The 12,679-nt window shown below is 35.0% G+C and overlaps 1 long non-coding RNA gene across 1 annotated transcript; it reads right to left on the minus strand.

Annotated features, from left to right (window-relative positions):
* Positions 1-358: 358 nt before the first annotated feature.
* LOC136032909 (uncharacterized) lies at positions 359-11,067 on the minus strand. Its single transcript, XR_010618807.1, has 2 exons — positions 10,189-11,067; positions 359-4,076 (listed from the first exon to the last, which is right to left on the minus strand). It is a non-coding gene; the product is annotated as an uncharacterized LOC136032909 (long non-coding RNA).
* Between the last annotated feature and the right edge of the window lie 1,612 nt (positions 11,068-12,679).

Below are 12,679 nucleotides of genomic sequence, written 5' to 3' on the forward strand. Positions count from 1 at the left end.
ATGCACCTGCATCTTGAAGAAGTTAAAAAAAAGTGTCAAGACTGGGATTTGAAGGAATAGGGATGCAGTTAAAATTGTTGAGGAGATACTACTACTGAGTGCAACCTTATTCCCGCGGGAAACGTATTTTTGTTATTCCACACTTGAACACTTTTTATTGGGGGGGGGGGGGTAAAAAAAAGACGAACACTAAAATTAGTACATAGACATGTATGACAGCAGTAGGGAAGATCATAGAAGTGATTAGACGTTTTGTGGACCGAAAGAAAACAATATATATTCGTATATTTTAAATACGACATTTTATCCACGTAATTTCTATTCTTCACTGATTCCACTAAATTGATTTACACTAAGATTGGGTTAATTATTTTATTAATGAGTAAACAAACAATATCATTAATAGAAAAAAAGTCGTTAAAGAGATTAAAAACAACCGTAAATCTTGAGATTTATAAAAACAGTTCTTAAATATAATAAAAAAACAAAAGTAAAGCATCAGAAAACACAACCTTGGAATGACAGAAATATCATAATTATAAGAAAAAAGACAACGCAACAAATTCCAATTAAAAAACAATGCCAACAAGCCCGACTTTGCTTAAAATCCTACACCATATTTAATAGAGGGAAAGGAGAGTTACTAATTTACACACCTTATGATATAATCTAAGTATACAAATAATCAAAATGAAGTAATATAATCTAATCGCGTTAAATAAACTAATTATAAAAACAGAAAAAATTTTAAAACTGAGCGTGAAAATAAAATCATGCTAAAAAAAACATTCTCTTTGGGCAGTGACATATTTTTTTTTGTTAGAAACTATATCACTTCTTTCTATCTTTTTTAGAATCTCGTAGTAATGATGGTGTTATGTTTACATATTTATATTATATTTAAAGGCATCTTAACCTAACGATATGCTGCTAGCCCGTCGACACGTTCTTTCTTTTATTTCTTAAATTATTCAGGGATAATATGACTGCCTGCTCAGACATTATCAGTAGCTTCAGAAGCCCAAAATTAATTCCGGGAGATGAAAGTTGAAAACCATAGGAATGTTAAAAATTATATAATCATGGTAGATCTAACCAAAGCCTACGTCTTACTCCGTTTTTTGCTAAAAGTACAAAAGAAATAAATCTTCTTTATTGTGGAGTTCGTTTGAAAGTGGTTTATTGAAACATAATGTTTCGAACATCCCAAGTGTATAGAAAGGCGGTTCAAATGGTATTGAAAAGGATAGGTGATTGAAAAAACAGATTCTGGATACAAATACTAGAACATAGATGAAAATAAGATTTAATTTATTAGTTGAAGAAGCTTCTACATTATTTATGCACTTTTGATATATAAGTGTTATTTCTGGTTTTATTCCAACATTCCAATTTTGTATACCATCGCCACTGATTAAACATCGGAGAACTCGTGATAAATTCAAAAGGGCTGGTGTACATTTCTCTCACGATTCCTATTTTATGTTAGCCACTTGGGAATAGCTATTTGACTTGAGATGTTTTTATTTTCGAGTTCCACATAGTTTGTATTCACCAGCTACGGTCTCGTGTGTGCATGGACCCTTGTATTTGGTTGACTGTGTTTGGATGTATATTTGTCCTGGGTGTTTGGATGCTTGGGCAAGGTCAAAACCCAGTGCAAGTGCTTATCTAATCAAATTGCTTATGTGAATAAATAGTTTTTTCCCAGCGTTTCCCATCTTTTTTACAATTTTTTGGCAGGGAAAATTCACCTTTTGGACTTAAGTAGACACAATCTGTTTAACTGATTAAGTTTTATAGAACAATTTTAAATGGCAAATTCAAAGTGTAATCAATTAACATTCATCCAGTGGGGAGACAAAATAAGGTTACACTAATATTGAACCTGAAATATTCTTATCAATGCGCAGTCTAATTTTTAACTGCAAGCACAATTAATTTCAATAATTATTTCACTGACTAAGCATTGATGTTGGTTATATTATCACCATCCTATCAATATTTTCAAAAAAATCTTTTTTTTTCACAAATATCATAAACATATTGTAATAAATACTAATAAACAGTAGCATCTATTGGGTTCCACCATGTGTTCCCTCCTTGATTTTTACCCCCCCCCCACCCAGATTTTTGAAAATACCGTTTTTAGCATATTTTCTTTGCAAATTTTTTTTTTTTGGCATTTCACTCTCAAAATGACAAATTTGCCAACCCTCCCCTAGATTTCGAAAAATAGATTTTATTAAGAAGTGGTATCATACACAGCATCTAAGGATTCTCTTGTGTTGAATGTTGTTTCCATGGTTACGCTGTTGTTGTGCAATGGTTATGGAATGCAATTCTTTGTTTTTAGTAAAAGCTAGTTTTGGATTACTTGGGGAGTTCAGAGGAGGCGATATGAAATACCAACAATTCATTTTTGGGCCGCAATTCCAACTTTTACCCCAGGTTCTTAGGCTGTTATATTCAAATTTATAAAGTCAATTTAACCTTGACCGTGTAAGTATCTCCTGATGTATAGGAGCAGAGCAGAAATAGGCGGGTGTATCTAAAAGCTAAGCCTGGTGCACACAATTAGTAAACCAATCTAATGAAAAAAAAATGAGTTTGATTAGCAAGAACCCATTAGGTGAAAAACTTCTTAAGAACAAAACCCAAATAAATTTTTCTCATAAGAGCTATGAACATATCTGTTTGATGGAATAATCATTCATGACAACAAAAAGCTCAAATTAGTATGACAATTATATTAGAAAATCATGACACAAAAAAGCACTTTCTGGTGTGTTGAAAGCGGAAGCACAAGAATTACGTGATGTAATTGAGCACCCAAAAGGCAATCCTGATATCTTCCCCCCTCTTCAAAAAAAATTATAAAGGTGTATTTTGTTATACCGAATTCTGTCACTAGAATTAGGGCCATATCCAGAACCATTTATTTAGGGAGTCAAATTTTTAGGAATACTATAACGAAGTGGTAATTAGTAGTCAGAATTAAGACAGTTAACCATTCTTGTCGTTAGACATTAAAGCGGCATTAAGGCACTAATTTAGTTCCAAACACATGAAGTATGCAAAGGAGAAGGTTCACTGGCCATACAAAAAGTAGCCTGTGCGTGTAAGCTTATCATCGTACCTCAAAGCGTTTAGTGAATCCATTCTCGATCAAATGCTGCAAATATGTTGGCGAAATTTCTAAGTTCTCGCAGAGATTACTACTAAGACCCGTCACTACGTCGGCGGTAAGGTAAACTTGAATAATGATAGATATTTCACACTACAAACAAGTTATTATCTGAATTGAGCAATAATCGATTGCTAGGATTTATCCCTCCTTTTCTTCTTTTTTTTGTTACTCTTGTGATCAGAAGTTGTAATTCTTCATCCAGAAACAACCCAATTCTTACTGAATTCTGAATTCAACCGAATTCTTACTTAGAGCCAATTTTCAAATTTTAAAACCTCTTTTCTACAGGGAATATCTTTCTGTTTTAGCAATAACGAGAAACATTTTTTATTAAAATTTCAATAAGAGTAAGGCTTGTTTAAAAGGAATGTAGAAGAAAAGCAAACTTTGAAATCAATTTAAACCAATCAAAAGCCAGATTTCAAAGCGTCTTTCATTCAATGGTGTTGGGTTAATTATTTGTAATAAAAAAATTTGGTTGTTTAAGCAGCTATTTTGGCCTACTAGTGACAGCTTACGAACTACCTTCCTCATTTTTTTCTATTTTTATAGTCTTGACCAATTTAAATAGTTCCTTCAAATCAACTTTGTTATTTATTTTTTATACTTTGAGTTCCTAGACTTTTTCTAGACCTAAAGTGTTCCCAACGGGTAATACAAACACATTTTTGAATGACGCAAAGATATTCACACTAATAATATAAGCCAGGTGGATATTCAATTATTAGGATCGCTTTCACTGGAATTTCATGCAAATAGTCTTCTCCTCAGTGTAAAAGTCAATGGAATGTCTTGTAGACTCACGACCCATTCCACTTGCCTTGGTTCCACCAAATGGCATGTCTAAGCTTCTTATGAGCCAACAGTTTAACCACACTGTTCCGGCCTGTAAAACAGAATCATTATCACATTCATAAAATCAGGTAAATGTCCGTAGCACCTAGCCAATCACCTTTGGCTATAAAACGAGTAAATGATGCTGATATTTTTTGATATTTTTTTGTTGGTTTCCGATCATTACAAGAGAGCAAACGCTATTTTATAAGGATCAAATTGAGACTTCCCGGCAGGCGTTCAAAAAGTGCCACAGTAAAGTAGCATGCTACTTGGCAGTTTTCCAATTTGTTGGCAGACTTTGTCTGGAAATATCATTTTTACGCATAAAAATACTTTTTTATTTCAAAGAAAATCTGTCAAAAAACAAGTTTTGCTGTTAAAATGTCGGCAGTTTTTAGAATTTTTTTGAGTTCTGCTACTGGTAGGTTTTGAGCATTTTACATACCTGCTTTCGAGGAAATCATCTTTCGTTTTATTTCATTTTTTTTCTTACTTGGTTCTTAGGCTACGACAGAGGCTCTCACAGTGTGAGAGGTAACCCTCTGGAGGGGAAAGGGTGCAAAATTTCAACGGAGGGAGGGCAAGAAAATTAAAAAAAACATTGGCTTGACAGAAAAAGATTTGTAAAAATTGCGTAATAATAATAATCGTATCCTGCATACTACCTACCATTCGGTATGTTTATACATCACATATACTCAGCAACAATCAACATGAGCCATTATCTGCAAAAGTTGTATTGTTTAAACCAATCAAATTTATTACTATTACCAAATATATTACCAACTATTAAATTTATTTTTATTATGATTGACTTCCGAATTTTATGAGGGGGCGCGCGCCTGGGGTCGACCAAAGTGGGAGGGGCGTGACCATAAAGGTTTGAGAACCCCCCCACGGTATTTTTGGTTTTTCGCTATTTGGGATTATTTATATTTGTAATTATCTATTTATTTAAAACTTATTTATTTACTCTATTTATTAAAATCTTGCTTTTCTTAATTTTTTTTAAACCCGCAAGTGAGAAAGTCTATTAATTCCACTAGCCACAAAAGATGCTAAGTCCAGTATTTTCATTTTATGATCATAAGATAACAGTTTTCCTGCCTTTTTCTTATCTCTCACTAGTTGTATTACCATATTTTTCCATATTGTGGCATTTAAAATAAAGTTATTTTACTTTAAGAATTAAACGAAAAATAACGAAAACAAGTTTCAGACCCAAGTTAATCAGAAATAGCGGGAATAAATGGAGGACTGGTACAGTTATCCAATAAGCTGAAGGGAGCAATCGCTGAAGTTAAGGCAGTAAATATAAATACGCAGCGAGAAGTTGATTCTCTGAGAACAGAACTGGAGAAGACGCGACTTCAAATGAGTAATATGTTGGATGCTTCGAAAACAACAAATATGGTTTTGTACAATTTTTATCTGTCAAGACGAGCACGGACATTGCTTGATGAGGTAGTTGCCGCTTTTAAACAGTTTATTCCGAACGCCTCGATACATCTTAATGACATAAAAGACATTTTCCACATTAAATGTAATCAAAACCCCGCCCCGTTTTCGCTAAATTTACGAGCACTTTTTGCCGCGATTTTGTTTTGAAATCAGGTCAACATTTTAGACACGAAAAAATTCAGATTACGCCTCGCCACACAGAACGAGAATTGCTTCCGAGAAAGAAAATTAAATTTACCCGTGGGGTAGCGAAATCAGCGGGAAAAGAGGATAAGCAATATGAAATTGTTTGTAGAGAACCAGAGTTATACATACAACTAGCTGACACCTGCCACGCGTTGGACTGCTAAAGGATATTTTTAATGCTGGAGTTAGATTGGCTTTGCATCACGGGGCGGAGTTTTGGGGGGTTTAATAAAGAGTTAAATTTTGAAAGAATACAGTTGAGGTTTTTTAAGCGTGTGTTAGGCCTTGATAATAAGTTCAATGGATTAGTACTTAAAGGGGATATAGGAATAAAGAGTATGAGACAGACAAGGTTAATTATTTATGGTTAAATATTGGGAAAGGGTGTCATCAATAGACGATGATAGGCTAGTTAAACAAGCATTTTTAATTATGCTTCAAGATAGAAGGAAGGATTCGTGGCCAAATCAGGTGAAGAATATATTAGACCGTGCAGAGTTTAGTAATTGCTGGAATGAGGGAAAAGGGATAGGAGGGATGGTAAGGACTGTATCTAAGTTAGTCGCTAATAGGCTAGAGTCTCAGGAAGCTCAGGTTTGGCAAGCTGAGAAGGGCAACACGCAGTCCCTTGGGACAAAATTAAGTATTGCAAAAAAATACCTAAGTAATAGATCTTAAGGGAGAACCCTTTAGCGGATTACAAATGGGTGACAATAAAATTTCTTATGCTACACAAGATTTGTTTCTATGAAGAGCTGAGACTTTATGCAGATTAACCTTGATACTAGATTGTAAATAAGTCATAAAAACTTTCGTGATATCATATATTTTTCAATACAAAGGAAGAATCAAAATAATAAAAACTCAAGTTCAAAATGATTCTGATTCAGGACCTTCATATATTGGCCATTCAACTTATTCAAAAGTTGGTTATTGACAATTCGTACTATACACGGTACCATCTGTTAAGTTGAAGGGAATCTGTTAATCTGTTAAGTTGAACTGAATATAAGATAACTTGAAAGCATCCAATAAACCACACTAGTATAAATAAACAAAACAACAGAAAACGTAGGCCACCGTGTTCTCTTGAAAGATATTGAGTTTTTACCTGCAATAAAACAATAGAATCATCAAAGATGTCACTGCTGTGAAAATTTTCATTATCATTGTTTTTGTTCTCATGTTGGATCGGAACAACAGCGTTCGCCTGGAATAGAGTCTCCATCAATCCATCGGGATCCATCAATAGAGTCTCAAGACTAGGTGGTCGCTGAAATCCTTGACATTTTGAACAAGAACTGTCATTGCTCTGCTCGGAAGTGCCCGTCATTATATTGTTTTCACCCAGTAAAATAAGTAAGTCAGTGTTTTTTCTTATGCCCTCTAATATTATCTGAACCTCCATTGCCAATGGTGAAAAGTTGTTATTTATGAATAAGGCATCAAAAATCAGCGGTTTTAGCCTTTGTCGCAATGCTTCTATTTTTCTATACAGGAACTCTGCTAAATCTTTTTCATCTCCTTCGAGCAAAGCTTGTCTTAGACAACATTTCAGCTCTTCTTGTGAGTAGTCATAGTTCATGTTAAACTGCCTCATTAGCCTCGAAGGGAATTCATTATAAAATCGAAGATCGTCTCGTCCCAGTTTGTAGAAGACGCTTTGTACAAACAAATGTAGCTTTATATCTTTCCTTTCTAAATCGTAATGTTTCTCAGATTCAAGAAGAGGCTCAATTTTTGAACACTTGGCACACTGACTGTTCTTCCCTTCTACCAGTCTTTCTATATGAGGCTGATTCAGGTAAGCCAGGAAATATGCCTTTTTCCTTAGTTCGTTAAGTATTAAATGAACCTGTTTTCGTGTTTGTAGAAACGGATCATCTCTTCTCTTCTCAAAGTACTTAGTAATTAAAAGCTTCAATAGCATTTGAATGGGCTGTATTTCCTTGGTAATTGAATTTTTCAAATTTACTTCTTCTTCAACACTGAGGGAATCTGGCAAACGCATTCTTAAGCAGCATTTAATATCCTCAGTCGTGTGATCAAAATCCACGTTGAGCACCCGCATTATATCTTCAAGAGGTTTCAAATACTTAGGCACAGGATCTTCTGGTTGTACCGCAACAGAAGCTATTTCTTTTAGGTAGAACTTTCTTTCCCATGTTCCAACAAAACGTTGGGATACATCCATAGGCACTGATGATTGTCCATCAATGGATGAAGTTGTAGATAATCCAAGCGAAATCAAAAATATAATTCCAATCATGTTATATTAACAAGTAACCATGCAACAATAAGTGATATTTACAGTTTACAGCTCATTTTATATTGTACATGACGTCACGAGGCAAATAACGTCATGCTTTTTAAGATCATGATGATACAACGATACTGTAAGTTTTAGTATGACGTCATTTTCTATTTACTACTACTACTACTACTACTAATAACTCACTGCAGCACCAAGCCACCTGAGGCCAATACAGCTACGCACGCTCCTCCTCCAACCTAATCTATTTAAAGCCTCCCTCTTTACACCCTCCCAGGAAGTTCCTATTTCCTTTAAATCTTTATTTATGACATAGAGAGTAGCATAGCAAGTAAACTGAAGATTCTTCAGAGGTATTGATTTTATTTAAATTTTTGGCGAAACATTTATCATATTTTAGTGTTATACTTTTAACCAAGCCGTAAAAGGAGCAACAGTACATGGAACATGAAAAATTGCAGGGAATTCAAAAGATATGTGTAACATCTTGTCGAGAGATACGTGTGTTGTATAATCACGTATATGAAGACACAGTTTTGTAAAAAATTGCATTTTATCAAATAACATATTTTATTACTTACAGAAACAACGTTGATATAAATATTAGCTTTCAAATGAGCCTTTAAATAACTCTTCTGAAATTTTCAGCTCCCACACGGATGAAAAAAAAAAGAATGAAAAAAGGTAATACAAAAAGTGATGTTCCCTGTTGCTTCAGATGCGGGACTGAAACTCTTCTATATGGGGTTTCTAACTACGGTGACTTAAATAATGCGGTTTTCAATTTCAATCAGAAATATATATTGGGTTTCTAACTATGGTGATTTAAATAATGAGGTTTTCAAGTTCGATCAGAAACCCCATATATCTAGGGGATTTAATTTTCTAGGGATTTCAAGAAGTTTTTTCAAAATTCTCATAATTTGTTTTTGCAATAAAGTTTTCAAATTAAGATTAATGAGAATGAATATTACAATTCCTGAATCAGCTTCAAATGGTGACTCTTAATAAATTGATACTTTTTTTCAAAATATATTCTGTATAACCTTCTCTGTATAGCCTAGAGTTCAATCTAATATAACCTAGAGCCGGTGGCACAACCATGGGGTATATTTGAGGATCAACAGCAGTTGCGGTTTTAAGCCTCATAATCTGAGGGGGCGCGTTAGATCATAGGAGCGTAAAAAGATATTAAACAAAAGGAATTTAATATCAGATGTCCGAAAAACTAGGGGGTGCAACTGCCAACTGCCAACAATAACAGATCCAGATGTTGTCACATAGTTTGCCCCTTTGTTTTTCTCGTATGAGTAAAGATAGTGCCTAGCATGTATCCCAGGTTAAGCAAAGAGGAATGTTCCGAAAAATTTGGACTGCATAAGCCTCAAATTTTAGCGTAAAGAGCGAAAAGCTGAGGAGGGGGAGAACCCCTGATACAAGGAATAATTTTTCATCGTTTTAAATTATAATGTTGGTTTTTCACTTCTTTTGAAAAATAAAACTTATTTTTATTTAACCTAAAACAAAACAATTTATGGTTTTATCCATGATAATGGCTTAAGTACTCTGCTAATAAAGGCAGCTAATTGTTCATTCTTATTCGTCCAATATTTATGTTTTTGCAGAGAAGAAATCCCCCTAGTGATGAAGGTATGAAGAATGCATGGAAGACGTAAAAGTCAAAAGAAAGACCAAAAATCCTTCCATAGAAAGAATTTTACTGTTCGAAGAGGCTTCAGCCAAGGTTAAACTTGTCTGTCGGAGGACAAAGAGACAATTTTGGCAGAGTTTCAGCTCCCATATAAATTTTTTAGCAGCTTTAAAAACAATCAATCATTTTATACAAGTTAATTAAGTGTTTGTAGGGCCATTTCACATTAGATCAACCAGGCTCTGACATCCATGGTCACAGAGTTTAATAAAGCTTGATATGTATATTCCTTCCATGGATACAATCAGCCATCAAAAATTATTTGTGTACCTTTTTTTATTTTGGTTTTGTCCCACCTGATTTATCTTTGTGTATCTCGCAACCAACGAGAATTTTTACAGGAGGTTCAACACCAGTTTACCTCACTAGACATGCAATTTAAGGTAATATGATAGTCTATCGTGGACTATAGTTAACGATTTGACCACAGCTTCCATAAAAATACATAACATAAATACAAATAAATGTCATATTTTGCAACAAAACCATTAGCATAAAACTGAACCTTTTTGGAAAAAAAAAATTTGTTACCTAGCATACTTTTTTGTGGCTTCGCTGTTGCATCTAAATTGATTTTTTTTAATCCTCATATTGACTGCTTGTACTTAAAGCAGGAAACAAGCACAAGCAATTCTTGGAATCTAACAACTTTATTATGGTGCTGTGCCAAGAGTCTCTCTTTTCCATGAGCGGTTTGACCAGTCAACCCTTACTCGTCCAATCTACTCTCATATCTTATAAAAACCACAAATGATTCTAGGCCGGCTCTGAATCTTCCATGTTTTCCATGTTATAAAAATTGAGCAGCTGAAGAGAAAGTAAAAAATTGGTACCTCAAAATGTCAATCAGATGTCCTAAGGGGTAGCAGAAAGACCATATATGTAAAGCAGTTTTAGGACAGGGACTGGCTGGTCTACAGTTACTTTCAACTTATAAAAAAGGGACTAGAACCCACAATTTCTGATCGAATGTGCATCCTCCGTAGTTTCTACAATCACAAAATGGAATTGGGAATAAGGAATGGGCAGTCCCCCTCCTACACAAAATAAATTCTGCTCATTTTGGGGTTTACTGTTACCCTTTACTTTCATAATAAGAGCATAGACTAGACATACTCCCAGGAATCGAAAGGGATTAAATATCTATTTCTACCTCCCACCCCCATCCCCCACACCTTCCTTAGAATTAATTACGTATTTACCTGAAAACCCAATGAGGGTTGTAAATCTTTATTCGACTTGTAAAAATATTATAAAAATACAGTGCCACACATGTTTGATGCGTTTCCTGCAGATCACCCCCAACAAAAGTACTAGATATGGCCCTGGGATTATATACCAGTTTCTACCTCCGCCATCCCCTAGCTGACAGTTAGAACGTTTCGGAATTAAAATGCACCCTATAAGGCATCTCCCTCCCTCCGTAACTACAAAACAAGCAGATAACCCCACTGTAAAGCTTTAAAGTTCTTAAATATAAATGTTTTGAATTGAGTGCTTTTTGCCAAAGAATGATCTTATAGCATACATGCATTATTCCATATATGAGGGGGCTATCCCCTCTTCAAAACCTCACTTTTTATGCAAAAGTTGCGCTTTTTATCAAAATTCTTTAAAAACGACTGCTGAAATTCAAGGGCCGTTAAACTAGAAGGAAATTTTATTCAAGACATAGTAGTCAGTAACAACTCATTCGGTAGGAACTGGTTGAAAAGGAGGCTAAATATAAAAAAGCACACTGGAATTTTTGATTCAAAATCAAATGTGCTCCCTCCAAAGCACATTCGACCAACCTTCCCATACAAACCTTATATCTTAAAAATGGGCAACATGGATAGCTTACAACTCCTGCCCTGGGGGGTGGAAGTGGAGTTATCAAACCCTGAAGCATTGTTATTTTGGACTAATTTGAACAAAATAGCGTTTTAATTGACGAGGGAGCGAACCCCCTCATATACGTAATAATTTCTGTTCATTTTAAGTTTTAATGTTGCTCCTTACTTTCTCCTTACTGACACGCCTACCAATTTTCATCGTCCTAGCACGTCCAGAAGCACCAAACCCGCCAAAGCACTGAATCCCACCCCCAAACTCCACCAAAGAGAGCGGATCAAGTCCGATTACGTCAATCATGTATCTACGACATTTATAAGCGTTTCCCAAGATTTCCGGTTTCCCCCTCCAACTTCCCCAATGTCAAAAGATCTGGTCAGGTTTTGAAATAAGAGCTCTGAGACATGAGTTCCTTCTAAGTATCAAATTTCATTAAGATCCGGTCACCCGTTCTTAAGTTAAAAATACCTCAATTTTTCTGATTTTTCTAAATTAACAACCCCCAGATCCCTCAAATAGAACGGATCCGAACCAATTATGTCAATCTCGTATCTATAACTTGTGCTTTTTCTACACCATCAAGTTTCATTCCGATCTCTCCGCTCTAAGGATTTTCCAATATTTTTGGTTTCCAAGATTTCTGTTTCCCCCCCCCCAACCCTCTATGTTCCCGGATCCGATTCGAATTGAAAATGGAGCATCTGAGACATAAGATTCTTCTATATATCAAGTTTCATTAACATCCGATTACCCATTCGTAAGATACCTCGATTTTCACGTTTTCCAAGAATTTCGGTTTCCCCCTCCAACTCCCTTCAATGTCTCCGGATCTGGTCGAGATTTAAAACGAGAGTTCTAAAGGACAAGATCCTTCTAGTTGTCAGATTTTATCAAGACCTGATTACCCGTTCGTAAGTTAAAAATACCTTATTTTTTCTAATTTTTCCGAATTACTCCCCCCCTCAACTCCACCAAATAGAGCGTATCCGGTTCTGTTATGTCATTCACCATCTTAGAAGTGTGCTTATTCTTTCTACCAAGTTTCATCCTGATCTCTCCGTTTTAAGCGTTTTCCAAGATTTCCGGTCCCCTCCTTAATTACACTGGATCCGGTCGGGATTTAAAATAAGAGATCTGAATTTCAAGGTCCTTCTAAATATGGAATTTCATTTAGATACGATCACTTTTT

The sequence above is a fragment of the Artemia franciscana genome, chromosome 11, assembly GCF_032884065.1.
Source record: "Artemia franciscana chromosome 11, ASM3288406v1, whole genome shotgun sequence".
NCBI lineage: Eukaryota > Metazoa > Arthropoda > Branchiopoda > Anostraca > Artemiidae > Artemia > Artemia franciscana.